The 15,177-nt window shown below is 32.6% G+C and overlaps 1 protein-coding gene across 9 annotated transcripts in view; it reads left to right on the top strand.

Annotated features, from left to right (window-relative positions):
* The window catches only part of LOC118188896 (serine/threonine-protein phosphatase 6 regulatory subunit 3-like), a 172,014-nt gene that overhangs the window by 18,037 nt on the left and 138,800 nt on the right, over positions 1-15,177 (top strand). For all 9 annotated transcript variants that reach the window (XM_085810027.1, XM_085810029.1, XM_085810028.1 and 6 more), the window contains one exon: positions 12,971-13,010. The gene's annotated coding sequence lies outside the window, so the exon portion shown is untranslated. The remainder of the gene's footprint in view (positions 1-12,970; positions 13,011-15,177) is intronic.

Here is a 15,177-nt window from a genome sequence, read left to right as displayed (position 1 = left end):
AACAAGTAAATTTAATGTACAGCTTTTCAGTATTGAAAAATTTCAAGTTTTATGCTCGTGTTATTTTAACAATAAAGTCTACCAACCTTTAACTCCGGATTGATTATGGGAGTGGGAGAGTTGTTCCTGTATACATATAAGTAATCACATAGATTAGGTAATAAATCCTTATAGATAATCTAGAAAAAAAAAATTAAGTATGAATTTTTTATCAACAAAGAGTTTTTTTACAAACTTTAGCAGCATTTTGAAATTTCAGGAAGTCCCAAAACAGCCCTACTTTGCCAAAATCTGCATGGCATTTACATTAATTTGCATTGATTTTGCAACTAGTTTTTTTTTTTTTGTGTTACATAATTTTAAATTAGGTGGATTGTTTGCAATTTCTTGCATATGTAAGAGTAAAAATATTTAAAAGCTATTAATTTTGTCTAACAGTAAAAAAACGATGAATTAAAATTTCTGCTCTTTTAAAAATAATTTTTAATATTTAACTAAACGAAAATATTATTATTGTAATTTTAATTTCAAACAGTTGCTATGGTGACAGTTTTCCTAAAAAAAAAAAAAAAAAAAAAAAGCCCACCAGCGGTTGAGCGGTAAAGTCACTGAACACTGGTAGTTCGGTCAGAGGTTCGAATCCCGCGAACGGGCTGGCTGCATGGGCGTTTTCGTGGTTTTCCCCATGTGTAACGTGTATACGAGCCAGTTTCCCTTAGAAAGTCCTCCACGAAAGGCATCCCTCCCCTTAGGCAGATAGCCCTAGTGTGCTTTGCCATAATTAAATACACCACACACCACACCTAAAAAAAAGGAACAACATTGTTTATGATAATGTCAGTTGATGGATGGATTTAAAATATGTTAAAGTCCTCAGAAAGAGTAAATAATTGTAAATACTTACTTCAAATGTATCGCCTGAACTAAACAAGGTAAGCATTAAAATTCCTCCTTTCTGGATTGACGAACCTGAAATCTGGTTTTTCCAAATTGAAGCACAGTTTAAAAATTCGTTTACAAAAGTTGAAGAAACTAAGTTTAATTATTTAGTTTACAATTAGAGCCTAAATATGTAGAAAACATGAGACATTTTCTATAGCGACAGCGACAACAGATTTGGAGATTCTAAAAATAGACTTTTAAATCTATTTAAAGAAAGGGAAAATATCCGAATGAAGAAATTAATTACTGGCATTGAGTAGGGAAACTTAAAACCAAGCCAATTGCAAAAATTAAGATCCCTTGCTAAAACTGACATATCAGAAAATCAGATTAAAACTTTGTAGCTTGAAAAATTACCAGAAACAATGAAAAATATACTGTTAGTGAGTGAAGAAGATGCTTCAAAACTTGCTATAGTGTATCCACATACAGAAATATTTGATGTGCATGCGCCCACAGAGAAAACTGTCCAAGTCAGCAAAGGAACACGTGATGAACTATAGAAACAAATTAAATTTTTGGCACAACAAATGGCAAAATTAAGTGTCGAGAAAATGCCCAATCCAGAGCGAAATATATTACCCCTAGCTCACACTCATGTAGTTGCTCTAGAATACCCTACAGTGCTATTGGAAAATATTATTTTCATTTTAAATTTGGAAATAAATGCATACTGGAAAAGGTGTTAAGCACCATATCAGTGGAAAAAGAAAATAAATCAACATCAGGAAAACTAGATGTTGCAGTAGATTTGGTGACAAGCTCTTCTGCAAACATAAAGGATTGTTGGAAATTTTGTTTATTTATAAAAGATAAAAAATCAAATTTGCCATTCCTTGTTGATAGTGGGGCCGATAGTTCCTGCATCACCTACAGATGAAAACTTTTCTGACTTTAAATTATATGCCACAAATGGTTCAGAAATTGAAACATAGAAAATTGAAACTCTTAATCTTGACTTAGGATTATGAAAAGATTTCCAGTTTTCCTTTATAAAAGCAAAAGTAAGTAAAGGAATATTAGGAACCAATTTTTTTTAACAAATTCAATTTGCTTATTGACCCGAAAGGACAACAACTGGTGGAGAAACTAAGTTTGCATTGAAGGTGACACTTCTTCAATATCTTTAATATTATAAGCACATCAAAGAAGTCAAAGAAATATTCACATATATTTTCTAAACATCCTGGCGTACTTAAGCCCAACTTACTAATTTCAAATACAAAGCATGTCATCAAACACTATATAATAACTGAAGTCTGTACATTTCAAAGCTCGTCATCTTGACCCAAAATGTCTAGAAATAGCTAAGAATTAATTTAAATTCATGCTAGTTAATGAAATAATTTGTCCTTCTAACTCACAATGATCAAGTACGTTACATATGGAGAAGAAAAAAGATGGCTCATATCGTCCGTGTGGAGGTTATAGGAAGTTAAATTCCTAAACAGTACCTGATAGATACCCAATACCAAGAGTTGAAGGTTTTCACCACATTTTTAAAGACATCAAATTTTTTCTAAAATTGATCTCTTTAAAGCATATTATCAAATACCAATAGCAGAAGAGGATAAAAGTAAGATTGCAATAATAACTCCCATTTGTCTTGTATGAATTTAATGTTATGAGCTTTGGTTTGAAAAACGCACCTTCAACATTTCAGATTCATCCATGAAGTTTTTAGATATTTAAATTTCACTTTTGCTTATTTAGATGATGTATTGATTGCACCTTCTAACGAAGAAGAGCACAAGAAACATCTGAATCTAGTTTTTGAACAACTAAGCAAATATGGCTTAAGAATAAATTTTCAAAATGAACTTTTGGGGAACAAAATGTAGAATTTTTAGGGTATTTGATTGCGCTTGTTCTCATCCATTACCTCAAAAAGTAGAAGCTATATTGAATTACAAAACATCAAAACTATCCATGAACTAAGAACATTTCTTGGCATTATCAACTTTTATCATCATTACTTAAAAGACGCTGCAAAAAACCCAAGCTATTTTACGTGACTATCTGAAGGATTCTAAGGCAAAAGAAAAATTCAGTGGATATTAAAGAGTTAAGTTCTCCATATTAAAGAGGATACATTGAAAGTAAATGGAAAAAATGAACCTCCTAAACAGTCTCAATGTGGCACAACAATAAAGATTCCAGTAAGAGTTAGAGACTGAAATGACTCCTACCAGTTAAAGATGTGGAACGTAAGCTATAGAGTCTGTGTGTATTTTTTGGGAGCATGCACTTTTAAACCCTGTGTCGAAGACTAAGCAAAGAATTCTGGCTATATCTTTGAGAATAAGTGCTGCAGATAAAAGGTTTAAATAACCTTTTTTTTATTTAAATCTAAATTAAAACAAATGCACGTACTTCATGCTCACAAATCACTAACACAGACTTGCCAACTCTCCCGATTTAGGCGGGAGACTCCCGATTTTCGACCGCTCTCCCGCCAACCCGATTTACAGTATATTTCTCCCGACTTTTTCTTATTCTTAAAATTTTTCACGATTTTTATGGAACTTGGCTTAATACTTTGTTATATGAACAAAAAAAGTTATTTTGGACGTCCGAAGCAAATGAATTTTCTCTAGATTATATCTAAAACAAAACCTTGCGAATTAGATAACTTCTGCTTTGTGAGTGAGAGCATATACGTATTCAGAAACGTCCTTCTCCAGTTCTCCAATGGGCATCGTGCTCAACTGCGTGTCATCTGGCATATATTAGCCAATGAGGACAAAACAAGCTGTTATTTGGATGTTTTTTAGTTATTTCGGTCATTTTGTCCTGAGTTGTGTGAGTACACGTGCCTTTGGGAAATAGTTTTAGAAATTATCATCTTTTGTTATGTCTGTGAGAAAGGTGAAATACTCGTTTACGTTTCAAAAATCGTACACAGTTGACTTTCCTTCCATTATTTCCTCAAGGAAATGTAATAAATTTGCGATGTGTACCGCCTGTCGTTGCGATTTTTCAATTTCGCATGGTGGAAGGGCGGATGGTCTCAAACATGTGCGTACACAAAAACACAAGGGCAACATGAGCTGTTTTGGGGGGGAGAAAAAAAAAAAAAAAACAAAAAATTAAATTTTTCTTCAGAAACAAAAAACAAAAAAGTTATTAATGCAGAATGTCTGTTCTCTGCCTTTTTACTGGAGCACAACCTGCCACTGAATGCATCAGATCACACTGCAGCTTTATTTAGAAAAATGTTTCCTGATAGTGAAATCGCTAAGAAATACTTAAGTGCAAGAACCAGAAGAGGTGCAATTGTTAAAGAAATGGATTTGAAAAATAAATCTTCAGTTATTGATCGCATTAAAACAGCTCTGTTCTGCCTCTCTACGGATGGAAGCAATAATACCAATTCAAAACTGTATCCAATTGTTGTTTCTTTTTTTAATCCAGTCTTCAGAAATTGAGTGCAGTTTACTTTCTGTCCCCACTTTGGAAGGACATTTGACAGGCTTTAATATAGCACAGCTAATTATTAAAACTTTAAAAGAAAATGCAGTCCCTCTGGATAATTGCTTAGCACTAGGTGCCGATAATGCACCAGTATTGGTAGGCTTGAAGACTGGTGTTGCAGGCATCTTCAGAAAGAAAAATTCAGATTTGCAGATTATGAGGTGCACCTGTCACCTCTTAAATTTAGCAGCTGAAAAAGGAGTAGCTTCTTTACCAATAAATGTGGATGAACACATTGTTGATATTTATTATAATCTTGAAAGGAGTTCTAAAAAGGAGGAAAAATTGAAACAGGTCCAACAGCTGCATAATAGCAGTTTACAATTAGAAAACTTGGATGAAGTTATAAAATCAGCTAGGATTGACATCCAGTGGAGTTTAATTGGAAAACTGAAAGATGCTGATGGAATTTTAAAATATAGAGAACTGTCTAGAATTATGTTGGCCATCTTGACAGTTCCCCATAGTAATGCAGAGTGTGAGAGGATTTTCACTGTTGTTGTGAAAACGAGGACTAAATTTAGATCTAATATTAGTGATGACACATTAGAAAACTTTTATTAGTGAAAGAGGCCTACGTGGCAATTGCTATGAACAAAATTATGAAGTTTCTTTCTTAAAGAAAGCAAAATCTGCCACTGTTTATACCATTTGTACAAAAACTGATTAAAGTTTTTTTTTTTTTTTGTTTTGTTTTTTTTGTTTTCTTAAACGATGCAAGTAATAAAAATGTTTTTTATGTGTAAGGTATTTTTATGTTGCTCGCATTTAAGAATTAGTTACTATTTAAAGTTAATTCATTATTAAAAACTATATTTTCCTTATTTAAAAAGTCTTTCTAACATTGTGAAAAATCTCCCGATTTCTTAAAAAAATCTCCTGATTTTTGAGTGTCATAGGTTGGTAAGTATGCTAACACTTGTGGTTACGTAACAGAAAAGAATGTAACAATTCAGTAGTAAATTAAGATAATTTAATGGCTGGCTCCTTAACTTAACTAATGCAAAATCAGCTGCGCACAAGAAAACCGAGCCGAGAAATATTGGTATAAACTGAAAAGTGTCGAACACCGACTAGAGAGCTAATCTTAAACTTGCAGCATAAATATCAGAGCTAAGACCACTACTACTTTGAACTCCTTGAAACACAGCTTAAATACTGCTTCTGAAATACATTTAAATTTACATTCTGCCAGAAAGCTAAAATCAAGAGGAACTGGAAAGTCAAACTAAAAATACCTGGTTAGAATAAAGTAAAACCTTATGAACTTAGTTACTAGTGGGGGAGTAATGTAGGACTACAAATGTAAGAATACAAAAAATATTTAAATATTAATAATTGTATCTAACAGTAATATTAAAAACAATAAATTAAAATTTACGCTTTTTAAAATTTAAGTAAACGAAAATATTATTACTGTAATTTTAATTTCAAATGGTTGCTATGGTGACAGTTTTCCTAAGAAAAAGAACATTCTTTATAAGAATGTAAATTGATAGATGGATTTAAAGTATGTTAAAGGCCCTCGAAAAGGGTAAATATATACTGTAATAAAATTGTTCCATTAGTATCAACATTGTTTTATATTTTGTGCATCATCGTTATTTGGTGACCACACATACTGAATATTGGAATTTACATGTCTACACATTACATTGGTGAAAATATTGCTTCCTTCAATGCTTCTAATTGTTTACACTTAAGAAGCAATTGCTTATTATTTGCTATGTGTATATATTTGCATAAAAGCAAACTTTTAATAGTGGATTTGTGTTTGGTTCGCATGCTGTAGGTGTTTAGTTCTGATGATTGTATTTATGATGATTGTATTGATGAGTGATATTTGTATTCAGTTTTGTGCGATAACTTTTGTATGCGTATGTAGTTGATAATTTTCTTAACTTTTGTGTGCATATGTAGTATAATTTCTTCACTGTTTCTTATTTGTACTACACATCTACTCCAAAATCAATATATGTATGTCATATGCACAATATAATTGTAATAATAAATATATATTAGGTACAAGTTGAGGCCATGCAGATGGGGAAAATAAGTAAAGGGAATTTCCTCTAATATTCGTAGAATTTGAGATAGTGACTGTATAAAAGATTTGAAAGAACTTGGCATATTTGTGAGCGATATTGCTTTAAATAGAAAGTCATGTCTATCAAAGCAGTGTTCAGATATCATTTCTGTGGAGCTTAGATTCTTTGGAAGTAACTAACCCTGTTGAAAAGAAAACAAAATGGAATTAGAAGAGCTTGCTTTTAAACATTTAAGGAAACTGTTGATAGAGATGAAGAAGGTGCATGTCAAGTAAGGATTCCCTGGTTGGAAGGCTGACTTATGCATTCATTTTTTGCCACATTGGACTGTTATAAAAGAAAATTCCGCAACTAAAATAAGACCTGTTTTTGATGGATTTGCTAAAACTCTTAATTCGATGTTTCAACGACTGTTTCAAAAAGGGACCTAACTGATTGAACTCATCCCTTCAATCCCTTCAGTGTTGAACTGTTTCAGATGGGAGTTACAGCAGATATCCAAAAGGCCTTCTTACAAATAGGCTTCCATGAAAATGACAGGAATTTTCTAAAGTTTTTATGGTAACAAGATTGAAATCCTGCATTTGAAATTTGTTATAGACATTGCCATATAGTTTTTCGTTTTTCGTCTTTCTTGTAGCCCTTACCTTCTAGCTGCTGTACTGACACATCATTTAGGTCAAGCATCTGAGAAGGAAGACCCAGCAAGGAAAATCAAGGACTCTATGTTCGTCTACAATTGCTTGACTAGTGTGGATTCTTTTGAGGAGCTTAATCTTTCCTATTCTGAATCCCAGAAATTGTTGAGTTCAGCTAAATTTGTTATATACGGGTGGGAACACACTCGTCCATCTTTATCCATAGAAAATGATTGTGAAGGGAAAAAAGTTCCAGTTTTAAGACTATATTGAAATCCACATAATGATATGTTATTGATTGACTTAGACATTTGGTGATGAAAGAACGAATCCTGTAACTAAAAAATAGATTCTGTTTTTCGTTCATAAATTTTCGATCCTATTTGTTTCAGCTGTGCCTTTGCATTAGTACCAAAGCTATTTGTACAAGACTGTTGGAAACTTAAAATCTCGTGGGGCACAGAATTGCCATCAGAGATCACAAGAAAATACCAGAAATGAAAAAATCAGCTGTCAGAAATAAAAAAAATTAAAATTTTGCAAAGATTATCTTGTTTTGAACTTCCACACAAATTCATCATGTTTTCAATGCATGCCAGTTGTCATATGCAACATGTATTTTCTTGAGGATGGAAGCAAAAAATGCAGTGATTTGTCAGCTAGTGCAAGCAGGATCTAAGGTTGTTTCTCTTTAAAAAAGCAAGTATAGCCCGATTAGGATTACTTGCAGTATAGCCAACACAGCTGGAAAAGATTTGAAATTAGACAACATAGAACTATACTTCTGGTCTGATTCAATGGATGCCCTCTTCTGGATCAAGAAATATAATCGAGGTATATTTTTTTTTCTAATAAGGTGACTGAAATCGGAAGTTTGACATCAACCAATCAATGGAGCTATGTCCAGGGAGTACAAAATCCGTCTGATTTTCCATCTTGAAGAACTTCGGTGAAAAAGCTAGGTAAAGGAAAACGATGGGAAGGTCCTATCTGGCTAAAATATTCAAGAGATGAATGGCCAAATTTCAAATTGATGCCAAATGAAGAAACTAAATTCAGAAACGAAGATTATAGTATCCTCTATAAATGAAGAGAAACCAGATTTCTTCTGTCGAGTAACTTCATACAAGAAGATATCTAGAATTACAGCATATATTCATCAAAAATATCAGACGACGTATCGAGAAAAGCCGAGGGCAATTTACAGCGGGTGAAATTATTAAAGCAGAAAAGATTATTTTAAAGAAAACCTAAGAAAACTTTTCACTTGGAAAAGACGACAAGCCACTCTCAAACTGTGGTCTTTGTCAACAATTATTGATTCAGAAGGATTTTTAAGAGTGAAGACAAAGGTTTTTATGTGAAAAGATGAAAAAAACTGTAGACTTCATGTAGTATTACCTTCCAGTGACCACGTTGATAAAAGCTTAATTATGTGGAAACACCAAAAACTGGGACATGCTGTTGTTACAGTACTTAATGCCAGCATTATGAGAAGATTATTGGATATTAAAGTGTAGAAAAACAGTCAAGAAAATCTGTTTGAGAAGCTTTAGTTTTTGAAGTCGTCAGAGTAGATCTTTGTGGTCCAATGCATTTTTGAAATGGATCCAAGAGTATTCTTTAATTGTGCTGTTTATTGAGCTATTTATTCATGTTGAACTAGTAACATCATAGTCTTCGGATAGTTTCATTATAGCACTGAGAAGATTTATTGCTAGAAAAGGTTGCCCTAGCATTATCTGTTCCTACAAATGGAACAAATGTAGTGGGTACAGTTAACGAGCTAAAATCATTTGAGTGGTCCAGATTGCAGGAATTCACATTGTTTAACCCTTTGTGGCTGAGTGTTCCTCTACATGGAGCACCCAAATTGAATCGCTTTTGAAACCTTTAAATTCAACCGTAAATAGATAAAAATGCCTTTATAATATATTTTGAAATTTTCTTTTTAAACAGTAGATAGCAGCATATCACAAGGAGACACAGGATTTTCATTTATTATGTGTTATTAAAATCCACTTTTTTTTCAAGTAATTTTCTCTATTTTTTTAATGATATAAAAAATTTTATTTGGAAAAAAAATTAGGCATAATTTTGCTGGCTGTACTCCAAATTGTTCTATATTTTTTTTAATCCTTCATACAAAAACCATACACAGAATCATTGAATGGAACTTGGTGTTCCGTTAGCGGGAACACTGCGCCTTTAGCGATCTCATGCTGTTACGAATCAGAACATCTGTGCTTAGGAGAAAGCATCCGTTGTTTTTTTTTCTGGGGGGGGGAATGAATTTCAAAAAAAGCAGTATTGAGGGGTGAGGTTGTTTTGTGTTATGAAAGCCCTAATATTGGCATCTCTATTTTTTAGGGGGGAATTTTATTAGTACCTTGACTCATCTTTACTTAGACCTAAGCGATGTTGCTGTCGCTTTTTAGTCTCATTCCCATTTATTTTCAATAATGGTGTAGATATTTTTCATGTATGTATATATTATAGGCTTATTTTTCTTTATTGTTAATATTAATAAGTTAATTATTTTAATCGTAGTTGGTTTGTGCTTCCATCAAAAAGGTGTTACTTGCTTTGAACAATTTCACGAAGCTAAGAAATAGGAAAATTTGTAAATATTTTTGTATATAGGGCTTGTGTATGTAGATATTTATCTCATTTATCCGTATATATTCAAGAATATTGTGTATATCAAGGAAACCATGTATACAGCCATAATACAGAGTTTTTTCATTCTTATACAAATGCTTCTACTCATTTTCATGCTTCACTGTAATGCTCGCTTAGTTGCACTTTTAAAAGCTCTGGTGGGGCAGTGTTCCACCTCATAGGACACCCACAGAATTAAAATGGTGAGTGCAATTTTTACAAAATTTTACCTGTATGCTCCTGTAGGACTAAATAGACTGCATACAACTTTTTTTTTGTTTAAATTCCGACGTTAACGTACAGTGGGCCGCAAAGGGTTAAGAGAATTACCTGAGCATTTCAATCCACCATCAGCATCCTGGTGGGGTGGCTTTTGTGGAACATCTGATAGGCATGTTAAAACACAAATATGTTGTAAGAAATGCTGATTTAGATTATGAAGACCTATACTTAGTACTCTGTGATGCTGCAAGTATAATATATAATAGACCCCTGACCTACATTTTGAAAAAAGTAATTACATTCTATAACAAAAAAAATCAACACACCAAGAAGTTGTCCAATGGTGACAAAAGTTGGTGCATAGGGAAGATTATGTACAGAATAGAAAATGATTAAAATTTCAGAACAGTTGAATGATTTATTTCAGAGTTACATAGTTATAAAGTAATGAGTTCCATAAGGACCTACCTCTAGCCTGGATGCAAGTTGCCACACGACGTGGCATAGACTGATAAAGCTTCAGGATGGTCTCCTGCAGTATTTCTTGCTAAATTTGCTCCAGTTGTCAGGCTAGGTCATCAGCATTCCCTTTTAGATGCAGTCCCCTTCCCATCATATCCCAAACATGCTCGATGGGAGAAAGAGCTGGTGATCTAGCTGGTCAAAGAAGTGTTTTACAAGCCATAAGACAGTTCATAGCAACACGTGCTGTTTGTGGTCTGGCATTATCTTGTTGAAAAATAAGGCCAGGGTAACTACAGAAGGAACGGTAGCAAAACAGGTCTTATAATGTCACTGATGTGCCTCTATGGTGTAAGTGTGCCTCTAATAATGATCAAAGGGGTCTGGCTATCAAGGGAAATGGCACCCCAGATCATAATTCCTGGTTGAGGGCCTGTGTGGCGTGCAGCATGACACGGAAGCGGGATTCATCGCTAAAGACTATATGTTCCCAGTTCAGCATCATTCCAACCTGTTTGAGCCAAGCACCACTGTAATCTGGCTCGACAGTATGCAGGTGTGTGTGGCAGGTGACGTAACGGTCGGTAGGAGCCTAGATTTCACTCTGTCAGCCATATGTTAATGGTCATGGTGGACACTCGTGTGTGGTTCGCATATCTGATGGTTGATAGCGATGAATCAGGCGCTGTGACGGCTGATCTGACAATCACTCTGTCGTCCCGATCTGTTGTGGCCCTAGGTTGACCGCTACCGTCATGACACTGAAATCTGCCATTGTCCACCCATTCTTGCCAGCATCTTCTAATCGTCGCATCGCTTTGACTCATATGACTAGCAGTTCAATTTGCCTCTTTCAATCCAACAATACAACCTCTTTCAAACTCTGACAGTTGCTTATAATGAGCTCGAATCCTGCGGCGAGGCATTTTTTCAGTCCTTGAAAGGTATCCTAAATCGCACTGCAACAGAAATGTTTTACAACAGTTGAAGAACAGCTCCTTATATACATCTGCTGGAGGCGCTGGAGATCACACTATACATTCAGTGGACACCCAATTTTATTCATTTGCATATTTGATCAAAACTTTTATGCATACGAAATTTCAGAGCAATCAGATCATTCCTTCTTGGTGCACCGATATTTTTGTAATAGAGTGTACATAAAAGATAATAATGGTGGTAAAATTCTGGGTTAAATATAAACTATATACACTTATGTACATGATAAAAAAAAACAGTGCTGGAGTTACAGCCAAAGTCGAATTGAGAGGTCACGTGGATTAATTGATTCTCTTTCTGTGCAGGCAGGGTTTGTATGGCTTTTGGGCTGCCTTCGAGAACATTTTGGTCCAAACCGGTAAGAATTCGTTCCAGTGTAAGATAGGAAGAAGTTTCTAAATGATAGCTACTATTAAAGAAAACCCAAGCGGAACCTAACCTATATTTGGAGCCAACAATTTGAATAAGGTTTACTAAAACAACATGTGAGCGCTGAAACGAGTGTTCTACATTCAAAAGTTTGCATTTCACAAATTTATAGATGATGACAGAAAAGAAACTCCATGCAGCATGTTACCAAAATTAATCAAACATAAGATAAGCGAAGATTATGCTATTGACGTTAGTTTAAGAATTGAGTCGTCGCAAATTAATTTCTCGACAGAGGGACATAGTATCGCTTTATTGCTATTGGTTTAGTTAAAAGTTTCGATTTAATTCTAATCGGATAAATAATTTTACTTTTCACATTTTTAATTACATGCGTCATAAATGTTATGTGAATCATAAATGTTATGTCATAAATGTTATCTAAAAGCCTAGAAAAGGCAATAGCTTATTTCAAAATAATTTTTCTTTTTTAAATAACAGTTTCTGTGCAGTGTGCATTGTTCTGTATCACTTATTGTATTCCTTCTAAAAGTTAATGATTTATTCTTGCTTAAATGAAAAGCTTTTTACAAAATTACATTCATGAAGACCAACAATTATTATATTTTTCCAATTTCAGTTTACTTCCACTAAAAAGCAGGGGGTTACAACAGTTATAAATAAAAAGAATTATATATTTTTTGGCATACATTTTTCGGAATACAGAGCAAAAGATATTAGATTCCTTTCTGTATATTCAACTGTTAATTACATAAAAATGTGAAATTCATAGTAATTGCTTCAAAAGTTTCTTTCTATTTATTTTTAAAATGAAATAAGTATGGATTTTTGGATCTTGGAAAATTCAGCAGTGGCTGAACTTTCCTGAAATCTACCCTGCAGCTCTTGTTATCATGAAGTTTGGCCAACCCTGCTATATATAAATGTAATATATATCTATCATAAGTCTTGCTATTGAGACATGAAAAACATGAGTTGAATTTTGTCGAATGACCAGCTAGAATGGAAGATACAGAACACTTAAATTTTATTTTTAATTCTTTTTTTTTTTTTTAACTGACGGTATATTTTGAAATAATGTCGCTCCTGTTACATGATCCTAATATATAGCTTTGTTATGTATTTTTCTCTTAGTTTGAAGTAATAAATTGTGGAAAAAGCAGAATTAAAATTGGTAAGTAACTTTGCATTCTGTGTTTTTTTTTTTTTTTTTTTTTAATTATTATTATTATTATTTCTTATAAATTAAAAATAATCTTGAAAATTTTCTTCAGCATTATTTTTTTAAATGGCTACTGTTTTCAGTATATGTTTATGACTATGTTGATATGTAAGTTATTGAAAAAGCTTGGATGTGTAGGTATAGAAATATAAGGAAACTGATAGGTTGAAATGTGTTAAAAATGTTCTAAATATACGCACCTATAAATGTGAATGAAAATTGAAAATCTATCAAAAGCTTAAACAAGATAATTAATGAATATGAAAACAACATTTTTTCAAATAAAGAAATTGTATAGTACATACAAATTGTTGTCAGACATTACTTGTAAAATTGAGATAAAAATAAATCAGACCTTGCATTCAAATTTATACATTATTCCTTTGCACGGTTTAATGGTTTGCTGTGATGTTCACTGGGGATATTTCTGTTTTTAGATGTATTTATTGAGTTAGGAATTTTATTATAGTACATATAGAAATAAATTTAAATTCATTCTGTACTTTGGAATTGTAAAAAAATATTTTATTTTGCCACTTTTTATGGTGCTTACTTTTCCTAGTGTTAAAAAAGTTAATAAATAAGAAAAAGAAAACAGGTTGCCATTATTTATTCTCAAGCTTTATCCCACTTGGAAAGTTTTTGTAATTTGTTTATTTTTAGTGTAAGTTGAAAAGTTGCATTAGAATTATTTGAAATAAATGTCAGTCTGAAAATTTAATATTTAGCTATCAGTGCCTTTGAATTGTAAAGTTTAACAATAGAAATTTCTTGCAGATCCCAATCTCTAGATTTCAGACTAAAAAAAATTGGAGATTTTTCCTTTTGCATTATTATTATCATTTAGGTATATTTTGATAAGTATTTCATAAATAAAATTTAAATAACAGATTTTGTTTTGTTGAACAAAATATAATTTTTGATGAAAAAATTGTTTGTCTGCTGCTTTTGGATTGTGCATGTGGCCTGCAAGCAATTTGAGACCACTACTGTAGGGAGCATTAAAAAATATTTCTTCTATTTTTAAAAAACTCCTTCGAGGGGGAGGAACTTTTAATTTTTTCAGTTCTGAGTAAAACATGAGCTAGATATGTTAGTGATGCAAAAATGAAAAAAAATGAGTGTTTTTACTACCATTTTTTATGGCTTTCTGCAGTGTTGTTTAAACCTAGCTTTTTCGTTTTCAAGAAAAATAGTTTATGCACTTCATTCTGTGGTGCCTGCTGAGAATGATATTAGTAGTGAATCTTCCTGTTGTATCCATCATTTCATCAATAGACATCACATCAATTTATCACTTTAATTTCTGCCCCTATTCAGCTTAAAACCTCTTTAAAGTACTCATCAAAATAGCTTTTGTAGGATGTAGATTCACAAAGAACTGTTTCTATCATATACTTTGAGGTGGGCCGTAAAAATAGATTGAAGGTTTTTATTTATGTCTTTAGCTTTCACAGCAAGTTACCGATTTCAAAAAATGCTTTCCATATATCCCTTGACAATTCAGTTCGTTTACATGTTGATTTAATACTATTGCATGAGAATTGTTTGCTTTCTTTCTGCTGTTTCTGTTTTTTTTTTTTTTGGCAGATTTTTTAAGTTTCCATTTAAAAATAACTTTTTGAAAACATACTAATTTCTTGTCAAACTTACAGAATGGAATGCTTTCATCTGTTGAGGAAGTATCTAATCCAAATTCTTTCATGAAGTTATGTAACATTTTATTTATACTAGCATTTACTTTAAGTATTGTAAACGTGATTGAAAAACACCTCTGATCTCCCCCCCTCCAAATAAAGACTTTACATATATAAAAGGCAAACTTCTTCATATTTCCAAAGACTGTTAGATAGACACAATTCTCTGATGCCATTAATTCTGCATCTCCATGATTAATATGTAAATAGTTCAGATAACATCACAGTATCAACATTGTATGTTAATGAAACTTGAAAATAAATGTATACAGATTGTTAGATCATGTTTCTACTAAATCAGGATTGCCACGCTGCCTGGAAAACCTGTAAAACTGAGAAAAGTCAGGGAATTCTAAAATTGACCAAAAAAAGTTAAATAAAAGTCAGGGAATTTAAATATTTTAGTCAAAATCTGTAAAGGT

The sequence above is a fragment of the Stegodyphus dumicola genome, chromosome X2 (genome assembly GCF_044657685.1).
Source record: "Stegodyphus dumicola isolate Sdum_Otavi_A_Nest chromosome X2, ASM4465768v1".
Classification (NCBI taxonomy): domain Eukaryota; kingdom Metazoa; phylum Arthropoda; class Arachnida; order Araneae; family Eresidae; genus Stegodyphus; species Stegodyphus dumicola.
This window is presented reverse-complemented; position numbering and strand designations above follow the sequence as displayed.